This window comes from Neofelis nebulosa, chromosome 17, assembly GCF_028018385.1.
Source record: "Neofelis nebulosa isolate mNeoNeb1 chromosome 17, mNeoNeb1.pri, whole genome shotgun sequence".
Taxonomy (NCBI): domain Eukaryota; kingdom Metazoa; phylum Chordata; class Mammalia; order Carnivora; family Felidae; genus Neofelis; species Neofelis nebulosa.
The window spans coordinates 14,123,032-14,135,894 of record NC_080798.1 but is presented as its reverse complement, the minus strand read 5'-3'; the positions used below and the strand labels follow the sequence as shown (position 1 = coordinate 14,135,894).

General features: G+C 45.5%; 1 long non-coding RNA gene across 1 annotated transcript in view; it reads left to right on the top strand.

The window, feature by feature from the left end:
• The window catches only part of LOC131498957 (uncharacterized), a 54,483-nt gene extending 44,119 nt beyond the window's left edge, over positions 1-10,364 (top strand). Inside the window, exons 6-7 of the long non-coding RNA XR_009255648.1 lie at positions 4,490-4,578; positions 6,665-10,364. This is a non-coding gene — a long non-coding RNA (uncharacterized LOC131498957). The remainder of the gene's footprint in view (positions 1-4,489; positions 4,579-6,664) is intronic.
• The last annotated feature ends 2,499 nt before the right edge of the window (positions 10,365-12,863 follow it).

Genomic DNA, 12,863 nt, shown 5'->3' with positions numbered 1-12,863 from the left:
ATCTGCCATTTTAAGTCCTCCACTCCCAAGAGAGAGAGAGCACTGGGGACCCTAAAATTGTGCCCCCTAAATTTGCAGAAGTGAGAGTTCTTAATCTAGAGTCCAAAAATTGTTGGAAGGACCCTCTGAATGCCCTCAAAATGATTGTGAATCATGGGGTTCCATAATGCCTACCTGGAGAAACTGAGCTCAAGTATTCTGGATCCCTGGAAGGTACAGCTCTAATTTGTTCCACACATGGTTATTATTATTTTTTATTTTTATTTTTCAACGTTTTTTATTTATTTTTTATTTTTTGGGACAGAGAGAGACAGAGCATGAACGGGGAAGGGGCAGAGAGAGAGGGAGACACAGAATCGGAAACAGGCTCCAGGCTCTGAGCCATCAGCCCAGAGCCTGACGCGGGGCTCGAACTCACGGACCGCGAGATCGTGACCTGGCTGAAGTCGGACGCTTAACCGACTGCGCCACCCAGGCGCCCCTTTTATTTTTATTTTTTATTGTTCTTTTTTTTTTCAATATATGAAATTTATTGTCAAATTGGTTTCCATACAACACCCAGTGCTCATCCCAACAGGTGCCCTCCTCAATACCCATCACCCACCCTCCCCTCCCTCCCACCCCCCATCAACCCTCAGTTTGTTCTCAGTTTTTAACAGTCTCTTATGCTTTGGCTCTCTCCCATTCTAACCTCTTTTTTTTTTTCCTTCCCCTCCCCAATGGGTTTCTGTTAAGCTTCTCAGGATCCACATAAGAGTGAAAACATATAGTATCTGTCTTTCTCTGTATGGCTTATTTCACTTAGCATCACACTCTCCAGTTCCATCCACGTTGCTACAAAGGGCCATATTTCGTTCTTTCTCATTGCCATGTAGTACTCCACCCACACATGGTTATTATTAACCTTACTACATGTTGGGTGCTGTTCTGAAGGATGGGGGTCCACAGGGACCAAAGCAAACAGTTGCAACAACAATAAATAAATCAATGAGAATCCCTGTCCTCATAGCTGTCATTTGGACAGGAAGAGTCATTGATGGCTCCCAAAGTTCTTCAGGCTGGCACTTGCCTCAAGGCTTTTGCCCTCACCAAGGCATTTCCTCTGCCAGGAATGCTTCTCCCCACAGCTTCCCATGGCTGAGTCTCAGAAATCACCTCCTGAAAGAAGCCCTTCCTGACCACCCAATCTCCAGCAGCCCCCATCATTCAGTATCTTTTACGTTTCCTTGCTTAATTTTCTTCATGGTGTTTATCACTGGCTGAAGTCATTGTATTTATTTGGTGTGCTGCTTGCTTTTAGTTGGCTGCACCTGCTAGAATTTACAGCCTTCATGAGGGGAGGGACTTTGATTTTCATGTTCTTTGCTATACAGCCCCTGTGCCTACATTAGCATGTAGTACGTGCTCACTAAAACTTTGTTGATTGGTAAAGACAATAAACTCATGTATAAGGCTCCCCCTGGACCACTAGTGGCTCTATCTGCCTTTCTCACAAGTATTAACTCAGTTAATCTCCACATGCCTTGGAGGAGGGGATTGTGGATGGGGAAAGTGAGACAAAAAGCTTAAGAAACTTGCTCCAAGTCACAGCACTGGATGATTCAAAGTCACATACAAATATGGAATCTAAGAAAACAAAGGTTAAGAACCAGATCCCAAATTATGGTGAATTGACAGAGTAAAGAATATCCACTTTGGGGGCGCCCGGGTGGCTCAGCGGTTAAGTGTCCGACTTCGGTTCAGGTCATGATCTCACGGTTTGTGACTTCGAGCCCCGTGTCGGGCTCTGTGCTCACGGCTCAGAAGCTAGAACGTGCTTCATATACTGTGCTCCCTCTCTCTCTGCCCTTTCCCCACTTGTGTTCTGTCTGTCTGTCTGTCTCTCTCTCAAAAAAAAAAAAAAAAAGGGAATATCAAGCTGGAAATACTTTTAGGAGGGAAACTTCCTTTGTTAGATTTCACCAGAATATTACAGTGCGAGGTGCTGGGGACACAGCAGTGACCCCGGCGGCCCAGTGCCTCCCTCACCATGTCCCTAGTCGGGGAGACAGCTGTGTCCAGGCAGGCAGCCATCTCCCAGGGCCTGGCTCCTGTTGACACATGCTCATAGACACATACCCCAGCCCCCAGCTCTCCCAACCTCACATTTCCTGAGTGAGAGAGGCCTGCCTGGGGAGGTTGGGAATGAACCTCCCACTCAGCTGAGCAGATACCTGTGAGAAATCTGGGGGAGTAAAGAGATGAAGGAGAAGGACAGGCAGGGAGAAGCAGGAGGCAGGAGGGCAGGGAGAAACAGAGAGAGGCTGGTTGTCCAAACTCCCTGAGAGCTTACCATCTGGGTGGTGACCCCCTGCCTGTGTCTCCCAGCCCAGCCCTGACCCCTCTGGACTGTCGCTCTTGCGGCGGGGGGGGGGGGGGCAGGTTTGTCTCTCCCACCATGTGCTCTGTGAGGGCAGGACACCTGCTGTCTCAATCCCTGCTGTGTTGCTGCCCCTTGAGAGGCTACTCCACAGGAAATACTAAGGGATAACTTAATAGTAGCAACATTCCAGGTGAGAGGTGCAGCAGAGGCCTGAGTTGGGGCTCTAGAGCAGGGCAGGGGTGAAGGTGGCTGGCCCTCTCTTTTTCTTCTCCCCGTCCTCCTTTTGCTTCTCCTCCCTGCTTCCTCTCACCCTCCCCACCCCCCAACTGCACCATCCCTCTCACCCATTCCCGACAAGGCCTGACCTCTGATTTCATAATCTAAGTTCTGGCTCCTGCTGTTGAAACTGTTTCCTTTGGAAACAAAACAAGCACCAACCTTGGCCGAGGCTGGCCCCTTCCCCACCCACCCACAGATCTGGCCTGGGAGGCGGCGGGGTGGGTGTGACTGCAGCTCTGGCCAGAGGACCTCGGTGGGGCCCGCCTGTCAAGCGGGTCACCGTGGGGCTCGTGCGCCCCCTGCGGGAGGAGGGGCTGCGACCGTAGGGCCCAGCGGCTGCGGCGGTTGGGCTGGGGCTGCAGGGATTTCCCTGAGGAACAACCACCGTCTCTGCTGTGCGGTGAGGTTTTAGAAGGAAGGCCAATACCCGACTTTTTCCTCTGGGGTCTGCTTCCCCCAAGTGAAAGAGGCTTTGGGTACCAGGGCGGAAGCCGTTCGGTGCCAGGAGGGTAATGGGGAAGAAGCACCAGGTGATGTGACTACTGCAGGACCAATAAGTTTTTTTTTTTTTTTTAACTATAATCAGGTTTTTTTTAATGTTTATTTTTGAGAGAGAGACAGAGACAGAGAGTGAGCAGGAGAGGGACACAGAGATAGAGAGAGAGAGAGAGAGAGAGAGAGAGATGGAGACATAGAATCCAAAACAGGCTCCAGGTTCTGAGCTGTCAGCGCAGAGCCCGATGTGGGGCTCAAACCCATGAACCATGAGATCATGACCTGAACGAAGTTGGTCGCTCAACCCACTGAGCCACCCAAGCGCTCCAGGACCCAATAAGTATTTTTTTTATTTTTTTTTTAAATTTTTTTAACGTTTATTTATTTTTGAGACAGAGACAGAGAATGAACGGGGGAGGGTCAGAGAGGGGGAGACACAGAATCTGAAACAGGCTCCAGGCTCTGAGTTGTCAGCACAGAGCCCGCTGCGGGGTTCGAACCCACGGACCGCGAGATCATGACCTGAGCCGAAGTCGGCCGCTTAACTGACTGAGCCACCCAGGCGCCCCTTAATTTTTAATGTTTATTTATTTTTGAGAGAGAGAGAGAGAGACAGAGCATGAGCGGGGGGAGGGGCAGAGAGAGATATAGAAGGAGACACAGAATCCAAAGCAGGCTCCAGGCTCTGAGCTGTCAGCACAGAGCCCGATGTGGGGCTCAAACTCAAGAGCTGTGAGATCATGACCTGTGCTGAAGTCGAACACTTAACCGACTGAGCCACCCAGGCGCCCCTTTTAAAAAAAATATTTATTTATTTATCCTAATAAGTTTTTAATATTTTATTTTTTTATTTTGGCAAAATACACATAACATAAAGCTTGCCATTTCAACTACTTGGAAGTGTGCAACTCAGTGACGTTAACTACAGTCACAATACTGTGCGGCCGTTACCACCACCTAGTTCCAGAACTTTTTCACCACCCCAAGTGGAAATCCCATATCTATTAGGCAGCCACCACCCAGTCCCCCTCCTTCCTCCCCAGCCCCTGGCAACCGCTAGTCTACACTCTGTCTCTATGGATTATCTACTCTGGACATTTGGTGTAGATGAAAGCCTATACAGGTGACCCTTCAACAGTGGGTTTGAACTGTGCGGGTCTGCTTATATGTGGATTTTCCCCCCAATAAACATGTGTGGATTGCTTTGGATGTGCTAAGAAGTACATTGAGGACATGCCTACCACCTGCTGGCCGTCTGTTCTGTGTCTGCCATATTGATATGTGCTATAACCACTTCCTACACCACAGAGGGAGGAAACTGGAGAGAGATTCTGAGACCTGGTACCATTTCAGGAACTTCTAAGGTCTGGGGGACTTTTCAGATGCTGCCAAGTTTCTTTGGCCTGGACTGTGATGTCCCAAGTGGATTCAGGTGAACCCAGGTGAGATTCCAAGGGTATCCCTGTAAATGTATTTTTTCTTCCTTATGATTTTCTTTTCTTTTAAGTTTATTTATTTATTTTCAAGAGAGAGAGAGAGCGAGCAAAGGAGAGGCAGAGAGAGAGAGAGAGAGAGAGAGAGAGAAATAGAGAGAATCCTAAGCAGGTTCCACACTGTCCACTGTCAGCACGGAGCCCAACATGAGGCTTGAACCTATGAACTGCAAGATCATGATCTGAGAGGAAATCAAGAGTTGGATGCTTAACTGACTGAGTCACCCAGTCACCCCTTCCTTATGACTTTCTTAATAACATTTTCTTTTCTCTAGCTTCCTTTTATAAGAATATAATATATATTGCATATAACACACCAAATATGTGTTAATCAACTGGTTATATTATTGGTAAGACTTCTGGTCAATAGTAAATATTAGTAGTTATGTTTGGGGGGAGTCAAAGTTAATTATGGATTTTCAACTACAAAAGAGGTCAGTGCCACCTACCCCCTACGCTGTTCAAGAGTCAACTATGATATGTGGTCTTCTGTGACTGGCTTCTTCTTCCCCCTTCTTCTTCTTCTTCTTCTTCTTCTTCTTCTTCTTCTTCTTCTTCTTCTTCTTCTTCTTCTTCTTCTTCTTCATGTTTATTTATGTTGAGAGACAGACAGACAGACAGAGCACAAGCAGGGGAGGGACAGAGAGAGAGGGAGACACAGAATCTGAAGCAGGCTCCAGGCTCCAAGCTGTCAGCACAGAGCCCAACGTGGGGCTTGAAGTCATGAATCGTGAGATCATAACCCGAGCTAAAGTCAGACGCTTAACCAACTGAGCCACCCAGGCTCCCCTCAATTGGCTTCTTCTACTTAACATGTTTTCAAGGCTTTCAAAATGTTTCAGTGTTGGAGCATGAATCAGAATTTTGTTCCTTTTTATGGCTGAATAATATTTTATTGTATGGATAGAACACATTTTTGGTGCTGATGGCCAATTGGGTTGTGTCCACCTCTTGACTGTTGTGAATAGTGTTGCTACAAACATCCATGTTAAAGTTTTTGTTTGAACATCTATTTTCAAGGACCTGACAATTTTTAAATCCAAAAGGCTAGAGAAGAGGACCAAACTGCTATTTTGAGGAAGCCCAAAGTTTTCTGACTGTAATTAGCATTAAGACATGTTTTAGTCCTTTTTCTTTAGGGAAAGATGCTTCAGTGAGCCCTTCAGTTGTGCAAAAGGAAAGCCAAAGGCTCATTAAGGATCAAAAACATATAAGCCAATGAAGAGGAAACATGTTCCATAATATTTACCCCCTAGGGGAGTCTGGGTGGCTCAGTTGGTTAAGCAATCTACTTCCACCAGGTCATGATCCCATGGTTTGTGAGTTTGAGCCCCATGTCTGGGTCTTTGCTGACAGCTTGGAGCCTGGAGCCTGCATCAGATTCTGTGTCTCCCTATCTCTCTCTGCCTTTCCCCCACTTGTGCTCTCTCTGTCTCTCAAAAATAAACATTAAAAAGAATTTTTAAAAAATAAAAAATAAAATGAACATTAAAAAATTTTTAAAAATAATATTTACCCCTTAGATGTGGGGATTCCTGTGACCCATGGTGATGGATTAGCTTTGTCGTCCCCACCCTCCTTCAAGGCAGAATTGCAAGCCCAGTGGCTGAGAGTGTCACCGGCCCCCAGCTGTCAGCCTCAGGGTCCACCTCTGCTCAACAAAGAAGGAGACCCTCTGAGCAAAAGGGCATGTTCACCAGGGTAGCAAAGATGTTGGCTTTGCATTAAAACTTAAAAAACAAAAACAAAAAAAACAAAACAAAACAAAAACAAAAGAAAAGAAAAGAAAGAAAAACTGGAAAAAATGAAATTGTATATTTAACTAATGGATGTGTAGAGTAACACTTGTTGGCAGTGACCTTCTGTTGGGTGAGTCAGTGAGTAAATTTCACTGATGTTGACATTAGCCTGTATGGTGTTATTTCAGTGTCAGCTTTGTTTTCTTCTACTTTGGAGCTAATGACAACTGCCCGTCTAGTTTCGAGTGCAGGAAAATAGCACCAATAAATCCCACCTTTTTTTCTTTCTTTTCCAGCATCGTGTTTGTTTCTGTAGCAGTTGTGTACAGCACCCCTTCCTGTACGTTGCCTTTTTGCTGGAAAATATTGCACGTTGAATCAAACTTTCTATACAAGTTAGGGGGAGGGGTGCACCTCACCCAAGGTCATGCCTTTTCTGGGGCAGCACACTTCAGCGATTGATGGAGATGCAGGACAATTCTGATGAGCCATATTGCTCCAGAGCACCCATGGAGTTAGCTGAGGCTGGTATGGAATCAGCCACAGAGCTAACTTCTTCCTCCACCCACTCCTGCTTCCTGGTCTCCCTTCTATGGGTGTTGGTTGATGCCAACAACACTCCCTAATAACTATCCTACAGACCAAACTCCATGTCAGAGTCTGCTTCCCAAAGAACCCAACCAGCAACAGCCACGTACTGATGAAGACAGTCATCTAAGTGTATAGAAGTTAACCATGTGGTGAGCACCCATTGTTGTAGATGTGCTAAGAAGTGCATTCAGGACATGCCTATCACCTTCTGGCTATCTGCTCTGTATCTTTCATGCTGTTATGTGCCACATCCACTTCATACAGAGGAAGAAACTGGAGAGAGAGTCTGAGGCCTGGTACCATTTCAGGAGCTTTTAAGACCTCTGAGACTCTTCAGATGCTGCCAAGTTTCTTTGGTCTGGACTGAGATGTCCCAAGTGGATTCACGTGCATCCAGATGAGTTGCCAAAGATATCCCTTCTGTGCCGTTTTGTTCTCATATCCTGAGCCATGCAAACTGTAAAGCCATAGTAAATATGAAACAACAGAGACTAGGTAAACTGGGTAGAAATGATACTGGTGGAAACTTTATTTTGGGTCTCTCGTGAGGTTGCTGCCTGGGGCTAAATTGATCCGAAGGCTTGGCTGAGGCTGAAAGATTCATTCCTGAGTCCACTCAAGTGACTATAATACTACAGAATAAGGAATTTATTATAGAAATTAGACCTTACAAAATGGTGGGGCTAGCTAGAAAGATAAAGATCTGAACAGGGAATCAAGAACCAGAGAAAGCTCATTAAACAGCCCTGAGACAGATGAGTGAGTCAGAAATCTGGATGTTAGGCACATCCATTGTTAGAGAAAGACCACGAAGGGGGAGGAACTTCTCTAGAAGCTTATTGGCTTTTTGGGCTACCACTTCTGTGAGTTCAAAGTGAGATGGCTGGTGGTGGGTTTGGGGCCATTTTTGATCAGCAGGACCAGCAGTTGGGAAGGACAGTTGTATGTAGAAAAATAAGATCGAGGACAAACCAGAACCCTTCACCAATTCTAAATCTGTCTCCCAATGTCTGTGACTTATGGCAGTCTTCAAAGAAAAATGGCTGCTCCTTGGTTTCCACCTCAAAAATCCCATACATCCTTGCTTCTTGCTAATTCTAACGTGGAGCCAGGCAAGGATGTGAAACCAAGCAGATAAAAAACGCACAACATAGGAACTAAAGCACTCGCTGAAAGTGGCCGGGCAGGAAGAAGGCACCTAAGTCCTTGATTTCATGGTGCCCTAGACACATGGAGCTGTCATCCTAGTCTTGGACTGTTTAAGCTGTGCATTTTTCTTATTTTTAATTTTTTTAATGTCTCTTGGATCTATTTGGAACCCTCTTGCTGCAATCCCAACAAAAAAGGAAAGGACCTAGAGAAACATAACAGACTGATTATGTGACTTTGGAAAAGTCCCTTCTAGATATCTGAGCCTCAGTTCTCCTAAGTCTAAAAAACACAAGATGTTTCAGTATTAGGAAATGTATTAACGTAAGCCATTACATTAATAGGTCAAAGGGGAAAAAGACCATATGATCTTAGTGTGGGCCAGGCAGTGTTCCAGGCACTACAGATACTTCAGAGAGTGACATCATAGTGTAGAGGAAGTAGACTATAATAAACAAGTTAATACATACACAAGGTGTTGGCTAGTGAGTGGGACCAAGAAACTAAAACAGAGTGGGGCACCTGGGTGGCTCAGTCAGTTAAGCTGCCGACTCTTGATTTCGGCTCAGGTCATGATCTCACAGTTTGTGAGTTTGAGCCCTCCACTGGGCTCTGCGCTCACAGTGCAGAGCCTGCTTCAGAGCCTGCTTCAGATCCTGTGTCTCCCTCTCTCTGCCCCTCCACTGCTTGTGCCTGTGCACGCTCTCTCTCTCTCTCAAAAATAAATAAAAATTGTAAAAAAGAAAAGAAAACAGAGTAAGAAAATTAAAAGTAATTTAATTAGAGGGCTACTTTATTTATTTTTAATGTTTTTAATGTTTATATTTAGACAGAGAGACAGAGACAGAGTGTGAGTAGAGTAGGGGCAGAGAGAGAGGGAGACACGGAATCTGAAGCAGGCTGCAGGCTCTGAGCTGTCAGCACAGAGCCCAACATAGGGCTCAGACTCATGGAGTGTAAGATCATGACCTGAACTGAAGTCAGCTGCTTAACGGACTGAGCTACCCTGGCTCCCCTAGAGGGCTACTTTAAATAAGTTGATTCAATCTTCTAAAGAGAGCATTTATGCAGAGGTCTGGAGGATGAAAGTGAAGCCTGTTGAGAAATAAAGAGGAAAGAGAATCGCAGGTAAAGGGAGCAGCAAGGGTAGCAGTCCTCAACCTGAAAGGACTCCTGAGGTTCAGGAAAGAGAGAGGCCAGTGGGACAGGGGTGTGTTGATTGACAGCTAGGTCTGGAAGCCACAGTAGGGTGTCTGGGTCCTCATTGTTTGCGGCACTCAACCACTCAAAATTCAAAATCCAGAGAGGACTAAGTACCTGGTGGACCTGACTTGGGTCATGTGGCCAGGGAAACTTGCATGGGGCAACTTGATCAACCCCCAAGTAGATTTCATCTAGTGGGGATGTTGAGATACCCAGAGCTAAGTACCGGTGCTGCTATCTGAAGAAGGAGGAGCGGAAGCTGGGAGGGCACAACGAAAGCTATCAATTGTACTACATCAATGGCACAAGAGCTCCACCCCCAGTGAGAACAAAATACGTACTTCTTAAGAGGTGCAATTATTGGAAAATGATGTCAATACAAATCTCTGCTTCCTCCTAGCTGTCTGTGATGCTGCCACCTCGGCAGATTTTGTACGTTTGTTTCTCCCTCTGTCCAGGCGCCCTTCCTTTTCTTTCCATATCATTCCTTCCTCTGCTGCGTCAGATGCTTGGAGAGGTTTGTGTGTGTCCCCATTGTTTCAGGGCTGGGAAAAGCAGCCACAGTCCCGAAAGGCAACCACTCATCAGCACCACGAACAGCGGCCCACAAACCTCCTATTCCTATTCTCTCCCAAACCTTTTCAAGGACGTCGTGATGGATTTTAGACACGCCTACAAATGCTTTCACACTCCTCCAGTCAGGGAGGGAGTCTGATGCCCTTTCTCCTGAAGGTCTGACTTCCCCACTTGCTTCTATTTGAGCTGGTGGATGAAGGGTCTGACTGGGCTGGTGATTAAGCCAAGCCCACCCAGGATAATCTCCTTGTTGAGATTGAGTTAAGGAAATGCAAGTAAAAATACAGAAAGTACTTTCATGGAACACATTATGGGAATTAAGGCTGTATCTCTCAATATCTCCCTGGGGACTCATAGCTTCCTGTTTTGCTTCCCTCAACATGCCTACTTGAAGGCTTTTGTGAACCCACAACATTTGGCTTGAATGTGTTTCTGGCTTTCCCTGGCATCGTGACTTACTCGAGCAAAGTGACTTTGGGTTCATAGTGTTGGGTTCACATAGTGTTCAAAGTGAATTGGATTGATCTAAACCATGGATTGACTCCTTGTCCTCTCAGCAGATGAGAAGATTGTCTTTTTGAAGATTGTCTTTAAGCCAAACAACTGTGGACAAGACAGTGAGGTAATGTAGTAAAAATGATATGACTGCCCAAAACATCCCTTTGGAAGGCACCAGGGGTGGGGAATAATTTCAAAATGTCCCTTTGGTCAGATTTTTGTCAATCTCATTGACCACCCATCCAGCCTCTAGAAAGCTGCCTTCTTTTGGTGCAGATGTGGAATCTCTGGACAAGAGAACAGGGTCACATGATGTAAATCACAGAAACTAATGTAGAAGGAATCAACCAGCTCTTTTCTCAAAAGCAGATTCTGAGACTCTGATGGCTTCCTTTCCAGAACACTTTTCCCAGTATCTTCTGGACTCTCTCCTAAGTACTGAATCCTTCAGGGCTCCTGAAACTGTTGTAACAAGAAAGACCTGGGGGCAAGAGGTCTACAAGGATGGACTCTGGCAGAACTCATGTTGCTGAAGGCTTACATGAATGTTTGAATGTGTGGATTAAAAAAATATTAACAACTTGGGACCCCTGGGTGGCTCAGTCAGTTGAGTGTCTGACTTCGGCTCAGGTCATGATCTCATGGTCTGTGAGTTCAAGTCCTGCGTCAGGCTCTGTGCTGACAGTTCAGAGCCTGGAGCCTCCTTCAGATTCTGTGTCTCCCTCTCTCTGCCCCTCTCCTGCTCACTCTCTCTCTTTCTCTATCTCAAAAATAAATGAACATTAAAAATTTTAAAAAAATATTAACAACTGGATGGCTTAGGAAGAATAGATACTCTAAGTAATGTACAGGGCAGAACTGGTAGAAAGTGTGAGCCCTTGAAGAAGAGTCACTCTAGAGATAAGAAGTGGTAGAAGTGTTTGGTACAGGGGATAGGCATGACTCTGATTCTTAAACAGAGAAAAATGTTTTGGAAAGACATAAATGAGTCATAGATTCCATGGCTACTGTCTCTCCTTCCTTGCCAGTGACTCAAGACTCAAACTCCAAGGAATGACCGCTTGATGAATATAGATTGGATCACATGCCTGACCTCTGGCTATATGGTGACTGGGTAAGGGAAGAACCTTACTCCCTGAGAGAGACTGATTTGTTCCCAAATTTTCACTCCTCTGTTATAGGAATATACACACCCACATTCTTTGCCATGTACCTTTGCAACACCTCCCATTGTGGGCAGAATATATAGACCCCTCCATGTTGGACTTGACCATGTGACTTGCTTTAACCAATGGGATGCAAACAGATGCTTTAACTCTGCTGCCCAGGTTTGATAGCTTCTTATGCTGCTGTCATCTGCAGGAGAGGAGCAGGAGAGGAGCAGGAGAGGTAGCTGCTTCCCCATTAGCTTGGGCCCCAGAATGAAGGACTCCAGACTTTCAGTTGGATTCAGGTCTTAACAAACAGATTTTCTGGCATATACATATAAAATCTATTATACACATGCATAATACATATATATACATAATAAATATGCATTATACATTATTTACATTATATATTATTTACATAATATGCATTACCAAACCATACGAACATACCTGCTACATCACCTGGCACATAAAAGGTCATTTCATTCATTCATTCATTCATTCACTCACTCATTCATTCACCATCTTCCTGAGTGTCTTTGTCACTCTATTACCCACTATTCCCCCTCCTTCTGGTCTTGCCCTTCTTTTCCTTGGCCCCTCCTCCTCTCCTTCTTCTTTCCCTGATTCTTTCCCTCACATACTTCCTTTGCTCCTGTGTCTGTCTCGTCATTCATTCGCTGACACCAGTGAGGTGGCCTGTGATTCAATTCCATTCTGACACTGATTGCCTGGCATTCGCGTCAGATTCCACAGGTTTAAGGGCTCCATCCCACAGAACTGTCCCCACTTCAGATTCTACCTACAAATTTCAGGTATCCCCAAGCCATCCACACTTCTGCCTAGATGGCTACAAATTCAGGGCTTCCTACAGCCCTCTCAGTAGTTCACTAATTCACTAGAACAACTCACAGAACTTAGCAAAACACTATACTTAGGACTATAGTTTTAATATTATTATTCTAAAGTTTTTTAATGTTTAGTTTTGAGGGGGAGGGAAGGGGAAAAGAGAGAGACAGAGACACAGAATCTGAAGCAGGCTCCAGGCTCCAAGCTGTCAGCACAGAGCCTGATGCAGGGCTCAAACTCATAGACAGAAGATCATGACCTGAGCTGAAGTCAGACACTTAACTGACTGAGACACCCAGGCATCCTTATCTCATTTTCTTATATTTAAAATTTGTCTATTTGTTTCCCATAGGGAGACTGAATAAATAGGGTCCACTGCTGTTCCCTGGTCAGGTAGGAAAAGTCAGTCCCCATCCCAAGACCCTAAATGTGGAGAGTAGATGTGGTCTGCTTACCTCGAGAGAAGGGGATAAAGATG